Source organism: Mastomys coucha, unplaced genomic scaffold (assembly GCF_008632895.1).
Source record: "Mastomys coucha isolate ucsf_1 unplaced genomic scaffold, UCSF_Mcou_1 pScaffold15, whole genome shotgun sequence".
Classification (NCBI taxonomy): domain Eukaryota; kingdom Metazoa; phylum Chordata; class Mammalia; order Rodentia; family Muridae; genus Mastomys; species Mastomys coucha.
In genome coordinates, this window is record NW_022196897.1 from 159094454 (window position 1) to 159104859 (window position 10406).

At 50.9% G+C, this 10406-nt stretch overlaps 1 long non-coding RNA gene across 1 annotated transcript; it reads left to right on the forward strand.

Annotated features, from left to right (window-relative positions):
• Positions 1 to 1470: 1470 nt before the first annotated feature.
• LOC116092569 lies at positions 1471 to 10095 on the forward strand. Its single transcript, XR_004119338.1, has 2 exons — positions 1471 to 1771; positions 9744 to 10095. It is a non-coding gene; the product is annotated as an uncharacterized LOC116092569 (long non-coding RNA).
• The last annotated feature ends 311 nt before the right edge of the window (positions 10096 to 10406 follow it).

The window sequence follows — 10406 nt, forward strand, 5'->3', positions numbered from 1 at the left end:
TCACACACACACACACACACACACACACCATTTCTTTGTTGTTTCTTTGGCAGAAAGCTTGTGTGTTGACAGCCAGCAGCACTAGCCGCAGTGCTAGAATCGCCCAGAACCTCGGCCATCTAAGGGTTAACAGTAAACAGCTCCCCTGGACACCACCCCTGCGGCGATGTGGGTGGAGTTCGGGATCCCATCCCTACAGCCTCCTTGCATTTTTGGTTGATTGTCTTTAATTACTTATGAGGTCTGAGGGAGGTTGCTCTTGCCTGCAGGCGCTCCTGACTGACAAGGAATGTTTTTTAATGTCACTTACAAGTGACATTGATTAAGCATCAAACAGAACAAAAATGGCAAGAATAGCTGGCGAGCGTATCCTTCCACTCTTCCTTTAAGTAGTAAGATGCTGAAAACACTGGGGAGAAATCCCGTGGGGGAGGGGTGTGTTTGTGTGGAGGGCTCTTATTCCCTGGGGCATTTAAACTCAGCCTCTTGGGGTGCTTGCCCAGGCAATATTGTCTCAGGTTGGAGAAGGGAGAGGAGAGGACAAAGAAGGCAGAGGAGGACCTGGCAAAGAGGTCCCTAACTTCTCAGAAACCAAGTTAAAGGCCATTTTAGGATGGGTACAGTGGCCATGCCTGTGATTCCAGTACTGGGGCTAGCCTGGGCTACGTGGCAAGCTCCTATATAAAGAAGGATGAAAAGGCTGGTTGGTGGTGACGAATGCCTTTAATTTCAGCATTCCAGGGAGGCAAAGGTAGGTGCAGCTGTGAGTTCAAAATCAGCTCCTTGTCTACAGAGCTGAGTTTTGGGACAGCCAGGACTACACAGGAAAAACCGCTGTCTCACAAAAAAACGAACAAACAAGGAAGAAAAGATGGAGGAAAGAAAGAGGGAAAACAGGAGGGAGGGAAGTTGATTCAGGCATAATCACTCCAATATGTAATTCTAGCACTTGAGAAGCTGAGACAGGGGGACTGCCATCAGTTCAAAGCTAGCCAAATGAGAGATTGAGACAGTTTTATTTACCTCAAACCACTAAAGCCACTTTAGTATCTAAGGGGACAAAAAGCTGTTGATATTCCGTTTTTTAGAATTTCTTTTTGAGAATAGTTTAATACAGATTTAGGGCTCGCTCAACCACCTTAGGAAAAAACCCAAACAGACAGGACCTTCATTGTAAGTGTCAGGTAAGTATTTTCCTGAGCATAACTTCACTCCATATGGCAGTTGAGATACTTATACACCAAAAAATAGAGAAAACATTGCTTATTTGAAATCCAGATTTAAGTCAGTGTTCCATATTCAATCTGGTGACACTGCTGAAGTAGAAACACAAAGCCTGGCTCCTTGTCATCCCATCTTCTATGTCGGGATCTCAGAGAGAATGCCACTGTGTGCAGAGACTTCACTGTGTGCGCATGCGTGGTAGAGGTCAGTAAGACGGGGTGGTCCGTTCTAATCCCAGCAGTTTATGCTCCTGTGCGCATGCGTGGTAGAGGTCAGTAAGACGGGGGTGGTCCGTTGTTATGCCCAGGGGCATATGCTCCTGACAGTGGCAGCTCATGACCCCAGGAAGCCATCGCTCCCCAGAAGAAGGACCTGAATTTGGAGACTCAGGACTGCTGTTGACCGCCGTCTCACCTCAGACAGCACCGCAGACAGCCGGCTCAGCTCACAGTGAAATGTTGCAGTATCTATCTGTCTCCTGAGGTCCTCACCCAGCTGGCAGAGCAGGAAGCTCAGGATGGACCACAGCCTTTACAATGAACCAAAGGTGAGTATGAAGCGGGGGAGATCCATCCACTCAGAGACAGGATTAGAAGCCTCCACTAAAGCTGGCGGCTATGAGGAAACCACCATAGAGGTCTTCGAACAGAGGAATTTGTCACCCAGTGGTAGTGGAGCCCAGGGCCTCACACGCTGGGCAAGCTCCCTGCCTCCAAGGGTATCCCGCATTCACCTTTTTGTGTGTGCGCATACCTGAGCGCAGTTGCCCACAGGGGCCAGAGAGAGTGTTAGATGCCTTTGATCTGGAGTTACAGGTGGCTTTGAGAGGCACCCTGTGGATTCTGGGAACTCACCTCAGGTCCTCTTACTGGCCTTAACCACTGAGCCATTTTTCCACCCCCCTCCTCCTCCTCAATTATTTTAAGAGAAGGTCTTGTGTAGCCAAGGCTAGCCTTGAACCCTGATCCTCCTGCCTGCATCTCCTGAGTGCTCTGATTAAAGGTGTGTGCCACCATCCCTGGCCTCCTTTTCTGGTTTAAATGCCTCTGTTTCAGTCTTCTCCTTTTAAGATTTATTTTTTTTTATTATTTAAGTTGTAGGTATGTGTGCCTGCATGTGGTTATCTGCATGTAAGTACAGGTGCCTAGGTGACCAGAGTCGTCTGACCTCGTGAAGCAAGAGTTTCAGAGGTGTGAGCTCCTAGAGGTGGGGACCAGGAACAGAACTTGGGGACTCTGGAAGAATTGTAAGTGCGCTTAACTTCTGGGACAACCCTCCAGCCCTGCCCCCACTCTTTTGAGACAAAATCCCACTAAGTAGCCATGGCTGTCCTGGAATTTGCTTTATAGACTACACTGGCTTCCGATCCACTTGCCTCTGTCCTGCTGCTGCTGGGATTCAAGGCCTGCACCACCCGCAGCCAGCTCTTGACAGAAGCTAAGCCAGAACATCTGTCTGGCTCCTTCCACGGCTCCTTCATCTTGGCCCAGTCACTCTGGTCACCTGGCTTCCTCTTGACATTCTTCACACCTCTAACGGGGAAAGGACAGGTTGAGACAGGAGGGGCCTCCAGCGCATTAAACCCAGGAGGCAGGACTTCTCCTGTGAGCCTAGGGTCACAGCATTGTGTTTGAAGACACCTTACTTATTAGTGTGGTTGGTGCTGACTTCAGAGCCAGCAGCTCGCTAACTCCTGTCTGCATCAAGTTCCCTGAGCTAAAGTTAGTGATACCCAATTCCCCAACTCGACCCACCCAGCTGTAACTGAGGGGCACTGGCCACCCAGGCTTCTGCGCTCTACTCTGGGGTCTTCTGGAACAGATCAGCGATACCACCCAATAATGACCCAGATGGGAAAACCAGCCCACAAAGGGACAGGTCTTTCTGCAATATTGGGGATGGGACCCAGGGTGGCAAGAGCTCTAACCACTGAGATACATGCCCATCCCTCTTACTTTGATACTGTGTTTCACTAAGTTGCCTAGGCTGGCTTTGAACAATCCCTCTGTAGGCCAGGTATACCTCAAACTTGGGATCCTCCTGCCTCAGCCTCCCAAGCAGCTGGAGTGACAGCCCTGTGTCGATAGCCCCGTGAAAAGGTCACTTCTTTTCAGAGTGAGGCAAGAGGATCACCTTGTGTGACCCCACCGGACAGGGACACATAGGTCACTGCATTTTTCTCTCTGTCTCTCCCGAATCTGAGAGGTGCTGCAGGCTCCTGGAGGCTGGAAAGGAACCCTAAGGAGGAGGTGAATTGTAAATCCAGAGCTCCGGAAACTGCCCTCTGCGCTTCCCAGTCCTCTCTGTGTCAGTAGGGTGTGTAGCCAGCTGGAAGCACAGGGCTTGCAGGCTACACCACAGCCATGGGGAGGCCAGACCTGGCCACAGGCTGGTCTCCCCACACTTTTGCCATGGAAGGCCACCATGTGTAGTTGCTCCCTCAGCGAAAGGAGACAGATCTCTGACCAGCCAGGCTTCTGCCTCCAGATGAATGGGTGAATCCCCTGGACTCTTCACCCATGTCCTGCCTGCGGACAAGATGGTGAACCACCAACCCCTTGAGATTTATCAGGTTACTTCAAGGTTACTCTCTAAACTTAAAAGACGTAAGGAGCGAGCCGCTCGCTCTCCTGGAGTCTCTGACAGCCTGCCTGAGTTAGTCCTATTGTCAGCCCTGGTTGTCACACTGTGATGTTGAGGCAAAAGAATTCTATCGTTTGAAGCCTGGCTTTTCATTTCCTAAAGCCTCCTTCATCTTTGGAGCATCTATTGATCTCATCCCTGTGATCAATCCCGTGATAGCAACCTAAGGAAGGAGCCATTTTGGCTCAGAGATCTAGGGTACATCCATGCTGGTGGGGGATTCATGGCGGTATACTGCCTCCAGGGTCAAGACACACACACACACACACACACACACACACACACGCACGCACGCACGCACGCACACAGGGGTTGGGGGAGGGACGGTATCCAAGCCTCTCGAGACAGACAGACAGACACGGTATCCAAGTCTCTCCCTACCATGTGTGTGGTTGCCGACCTCAGTGCTAGCCACTCTCAGGGTAGGTCTTTAACCTTAGTTAACCCAGTCCAAAAAGTCTATCACAGACAAGTCCAGAGGTGTATCCCCTGGGTGATTTCACATCCGGTCTGGGTGGTAACTGGGTCAAGCCATCACAGACATAAAGAGGAAAAAAGAAGAAGTGCCTGCCCTAAGCCTAGTCTACAGCAAGGGGAAAGTGGGCAGGAAGGATGTCCCGAAGCGCCTTCCCCTCTAACAATGTAACTGATTCCTTGGCTTGTTTTAAAGAGTTCTCGAGAAAAGCCCGGACATGTTGGAGAAGCCGGTTCCCCCAAACCTTTGCCAAAACAGACAGGATCAAAGTGACAGATGAAACTGACATTTGCCCATAACCAGAGTCAGTTTCCAACGGAGGATTACTCAAACCGTTTTTCTTCCCATCCAGGGGCCCAGCAGCTGCCCAGTGCCCCTGGAAGGAGACGTGCCGTGGGCAGCTTTTGCTCTGCCATACGATGAATGTGATGTTTCGTCAATATGTTCTGGCTGGCACGGTGCACCTAACTCTGAGGGTGCCAGAGAGAAGGGACAAAGTGTATCCAGGACAAGATGTCCACCCTAGGTGTCTAGAATTCTTTTAGGGGTGTTTTCTGGACCTCCCATCATGCTTTTAAAGAATCTATACTAGGTCAGCAAGGGACTTGTGGCCCAGTCACCATGGGCTGACTGGCATTTCTTCTCTTTGGCTCCTTCCAATATAAAATCTTCAGCTGTCATCAAATCAACATGAGGTGGTGTTACTCCCACAAATTTTCTCCCCCCTCCAACCCCATGTGTGTGTGCATGTGTGTGTTTGAGAGGGGGAGGGGGAGAGAAAGAGAGAGACATGGGGTCTTACTATGTAGCCCTGGATGTTCTGGAACTTTCTCTGTAGACCAGGCTGGCCTCGAACTCAGAGATCCACCTGCCTCTGCCTCCTGAGTGCTGGCGCTAAAGGCGTATGCCGCCAAAGCGTCTCAACGTTAGTTGTGCTACCATGAACCAGCATCTGCCCTGACTGAAGCTCTCTTTATGCAGCACCGGACTGGGTTATGGTGTGCTCGGCAGAACGTGCTCAGAACTGTGGTTTCCTAACAAGACAGAACAAAGCCAAGCCCTCACGGGAAGGTTCTGAGCATCATTCCTCATCAGAGCTTGACCCAGGAGCCCCCGTTCCTCACCAGAGCTTGACCCAGGAGCCCCCGTTCCTCACCAGAGCTTGACCCAGGAGCCCCCGTTCCTCATCAGAGCTTGACCCAGGAGCCCCACACGCCTCAGAAGCCACATCTACAAGGTGGCTGTTCTTGTGCTTTAAGCTGCAGAAGAAGGCATTTATGCAGCAGCAGTGGGTGGCAGCAGTGCAAATGTCTCTCCTGATATCTTCCAGGGGAACTGGGGTTCCAAATGGCCACAGGGAGTCTCTGTAGAGAGACTGGGAGATCATCAGCTCTGCAGGCCTGGCTGTGTGGCCTCGGTTTGGTGACTAAGCCTCTCTGTGCTTCCATTTGAGTGGCAACTGTCAAGAGTGCTAAGACCATGATGCAGAGCTCCAGCAACCTGTTTTCTAAAGATTTCTTTATTGTGTGTATGTGAATACCCTGTCTCGAGAGTGCGCGCACACACACACACACACACACACACACACACACACACTCACTGACTGCTGGGCATCCTGGAAATTTCCTGAGCATTTTGTACTAATATCTAACCCTGCTCTTTCTTGCACCTTGCAAGTGAGAGCTCCCTCCTTGCTGCCTTACAATCCACATATAGACCTGGCTGCTACAGTAACTGCATAGCCGAGAAAGCAAGGCATCATGGGTAACTCAAGAGCGGATTTAAACCTACCACCTTGGCTCCAGATTCTGATCTTTTCAACTCGGGACCAACTGGGTCTCTTATCCCTGGAAAATGAGCCCCGCTGCAAAGAAATGTTAAATAACCAATGCAAAGTGAGCTGGCGCCACCCACCTCACTAACTGGTTGCCTCCTTCATTTTCTTCCCAGCCCTAACTCCGCCCTCACACTTAGAGAATGCTCCCACCCTCCCTCCCACTAGAATGCTTGCTTCCTACAAGGAGGCCTTTGATGTCCCTCTTAAGCAAGAGCAGTGTGGACCCTGCATAAGTACTTGTTTAATGAATGAACCAATGACCCCATTTAACCCTGACCCTGGAGGTCTGCAGCTACAGCCCTGACTGGACCACGGAGGTAGGACTCAGGAGTCCTGCAATCTGGGACCGAGCCCCTGGAAGGTCCCCTAGACAGTGGGAGTCCGGAGGACCAGCCTGAGGGGGCGGCCTCCCCCGACGCCCCTTCACTTCCCTCCAGATACCAGTTAAGCGCTAGCCTTGGGTAAGCAGATAGCGGAACTGACTTGGACCTGACTTTCTTCCTGTGGCCAAGTGGAAGCATGTTGAGGTGTAAATTAAGACAATAAGTGCTCTTTTCAAATGACGTTTCCAAACCGGCGAATGTTCAGATTACCATCCAGCTCTGGAAGTCAAAAGACCTTCCGTGGGCAGCGGGGTCCCAGGGCCCCTGGCAGCGTGGCCCTGAATCCCCGCTCGCTCGTCCTAGGATGTCCCAGCGCTCCCTGCTCCCTCCAAAGTGAGCCTCCCTCCGCTGAGGACTCTTACCGGGAGTCTGCCCCCACATCCCAGGTTGGCCACAGCTGCAGTCAATTTCCTTTTGATTAAGCCAACCGTTCCTCTCTGAGGAAGTTGTTAGCGGGAGGGGACTGCGGTCACAATATTGTTTGTGACTGTTTATCTTCAGTCCAAGCACGGCCGATTACAAATATTTATGCGCATTTTTTTAAAAAAAAGTCTCCGCTAATGTTTGGAATCTATTTTTTTTTTAAACTGTAATGAAATTCTGTTTCACATGGATCCAGAATGGCAATTGGAAAGGATTTCAAAGTCATTCCCAAGTTTCCCCTCCTGGCTGGGACTCACCAGTCTGGCTAGGAAGTGAAAGATCTTAATGTGGAGAGTAACTGATTTCTTTGGGCCTCAAGAACTCGCGTGTGGCTCCTGCATGCATTGGGCTCCCATATGCATGCATTGGGCTCCCATATGGGTTGTTCGTGTTTCTGTCTACAAATCTAAGCTTCAGGACACGGTCTGTTGCAGAAGGGACTCTAGCCGAGAAAACTTGGCATTTCTGTTACAAACGCTGCCTGCCTGCCTGGGGCTGTCGCTCAGTTGGTAGAATGTTTGCCCAAATAGCGTGGGGGAGCCCCGGTTCCATGCCCGGCACTGCCTCTCCCTTCCTGAACTCCCTCCACCCCACAGGAGTGAGGTTCTTTGGCCTCTAACATAATGTCAGAGTAAGAGACCCATGTTGACTCCAGTCCAGGGTCACATAGATTAGGGAACGAATTCTGTTCTTCCCAGGTTTATTGTAGTCACCGAGAAAATAACTGCCCAAACTCTGTGAAATGGGAAAATGATATGCTAGCTGTTCTGCTGATCCTAAGCTAGCATGGGGAGACAAAGAGAGACATTGACTGAAGAAGAGAGCTGCAGGTTCAGCTGGACCCAGATGTTCACATCAGGCAGGCTCCTCTTCCTCCCTCTGCAGTTCTGGGGCTGCCTGCCTTGGTTTCTCAGTGAGCACCGCCCAGCTTCCTGCAGTGCAGGAGTCAAGCTCCCTCCATCCGCAGGGACCACGTTACTTGTGAGACCCTTAGATGGTGACTTCTGAGCACCTTGGTACTCAATGCAGAGGAGTCCTCTCCAAAGACAGGCCAGGAGGAGCTACTCTGGCCAGATGCTTTCTGCAGAGAGCCAGTTTGAGCTTGGCCAGGGTCACAGAATGTCAAGGCTGGCCAGGCCCAGGCCCCAGAGGTTTCTCAGACCTGCAACCTGCTCCACAGGGCTAGAGTGAGAAATGTGTGGGAGCCTAGGGTTCCTTCCTCATCCCATGCATCTGACCAAACATCTGCCTCAGGTTACAAATGCTCAGTGGTACCAGGGCAAGGGGTGGGCACATCAAAGAAGGTCTCCTGGGGCCCTCACAGGTGACTGGGGAGAAAGTCAGTGGAAACAGTGACTTCACAGAGACAGCAGAGGGGACACACAGGAGATGGCTGAGACAGAGACCATGTTAGGAACATGATGTGTGTGCCCTAAGGTGTCCTGGGTAGCAGATGGTGACAAAGAGGGCCAGAGTCACACTCCCTGGCACAGAGAAGGGCCTTGCTCAGGATAGGTATTGATACAGCCACTGTCTTGCGATATGTGGTTAAAACATCTCGGTAGGAGAGCCAGGAAAAAAACAAACCATGGAAAGTCTTCTGAGCGGTGACGTGTTCCTAAAGATGGACTTGGTCAACGCATCTTAGGATCCAGCTTTGCAGTGAAGGAAGACTACCATCTTAGGATCATGGGTAGACAAGAAAATACAAGGAGATCCACTGTGGGCTTCTAGCTTCCAGAACTTCATGGTAGTAACTGTTGATTTTAGTTTGAGCTAGGGTCTTATTGCTTAGTTAGGGTTTTACTGCTGTGAACAGACACCATGACGTAGGCAAGTCTTATAAGGACAACACTTAATTGGGGCTGGCTCACAGGTTCAGAGGTTCAGTCCATTATCAAGGTGGGAACATGGCAGCATCCAGGCAAGCATGGTGCAGGAGAAGCTGAGGGTTCTACATCTTCATCTGAAGGCTGCTAGCATTAGACTGGCTTCCAGGCAGCCCACACCCACAGTGACACTCCTACTCCAACAGGGCCACACTCTCTAATAGTGCCACTCCATGGGCCAAGCATATACAAACCATCACACCTTGGCCGACCCAAACCCACTATGTAGATCAGGCTGGCCTCAAATGCACAGTTGTCTTCATGCCTCTGCCTCTACTGTGCTGGGATCAAAGGTGTGATCTTCCATACCTGGCTTGTGCTGTGTTAAGAACTCCAAAATTTCTAGGAAGTGGTGGTGCATACCTTTAAACCCAGTACTTGGAAGGCAGAGTTAGGCAGATCTCTGGGTTCGAAGGTAGCCTGGACTACAGAGTGAGTTCCAGGACTACATAGAGAAACCCTGTCATGAAAAACAAACAAACAAACAGAACTAGTCCAAAATTTCTATCAGTTTATCAAGCCAGCCCTGGAAAGTGACTGGTGTGGCCTCAGATACCCTGAGCAAACCCACCTGTTCTCTTACACACCGTTTAAGCCCTGACAGTTAGCTCATGTGTCCTTTGATTTCAATGTTGAGCAAACAGATCTTTTAATAAGACATTGGTCCATGCAAAACAGCGCTTACTCGGAACATGGCTCAAGCTTTGGGTGGCATCCCGAGGTACTCCCCACATCCCTCTTCCTCTGCAAGACAAGGTTATAGCTCACCGGACAGTCTTCTAGTCTCGTCTAGGATATGAGCTCAGACTGGCTGACACTTTGCAAATATCAATTATGCTCTGACATCTTACCCATGTGCTTATTTATAGCCACACAGGAGGCTGAGATGAGAATCTAGCCCCGAGCCCAGGACAGAAGTTCACATGCACATCGGAGAGGAGGAAGGCAAATGTCCTGGAACTCTGAGGAGAACACACAGCTGCCATTGGCTTCCTGAAAATCTCACAGCTGCTAGATGCCCATCACTGGCCACACACGCATCACAACCAGAAGGTCCTTGGCCTCCGTCTCCACCCCTCCTTGGCCCTGCCGTTGGGTTGCCAGTGTCCTGGGCCTGAACGCAACCAGGGAGCCTCCCCAACCGAATACCTGTCAAAGAGACGGTGCTCGTCAAGAACAGTCTTGTGATGGCTTAAATACAGTCTGTGTGGACGTGTGACACTCCAGGCATAAATTAATCTGCGGCAGAGCGCTGTGCTGACAGCATGCGATGACAGGCGTTGTGAACAAGCTGGCACAGGGGCCACTGCCCTGTGTAGCAACTGTCAGTCAGGGCCACTCCCTACTCCTCTCCTTACAAGGGGCAGGCAGGGAAGCAGCATTCTCCACATGGGTGGATATCCACTGATGGCACTGCAGGCTGGGCCATAGTCTCTTCACCGTAGCTAAGCTACAAGGCCTCCCTGCGTAAATCCCACCCCACAGCCCATCTGCTAAGGTGTTTAGCACTCTTGGAGTCCCCTGCATTACGT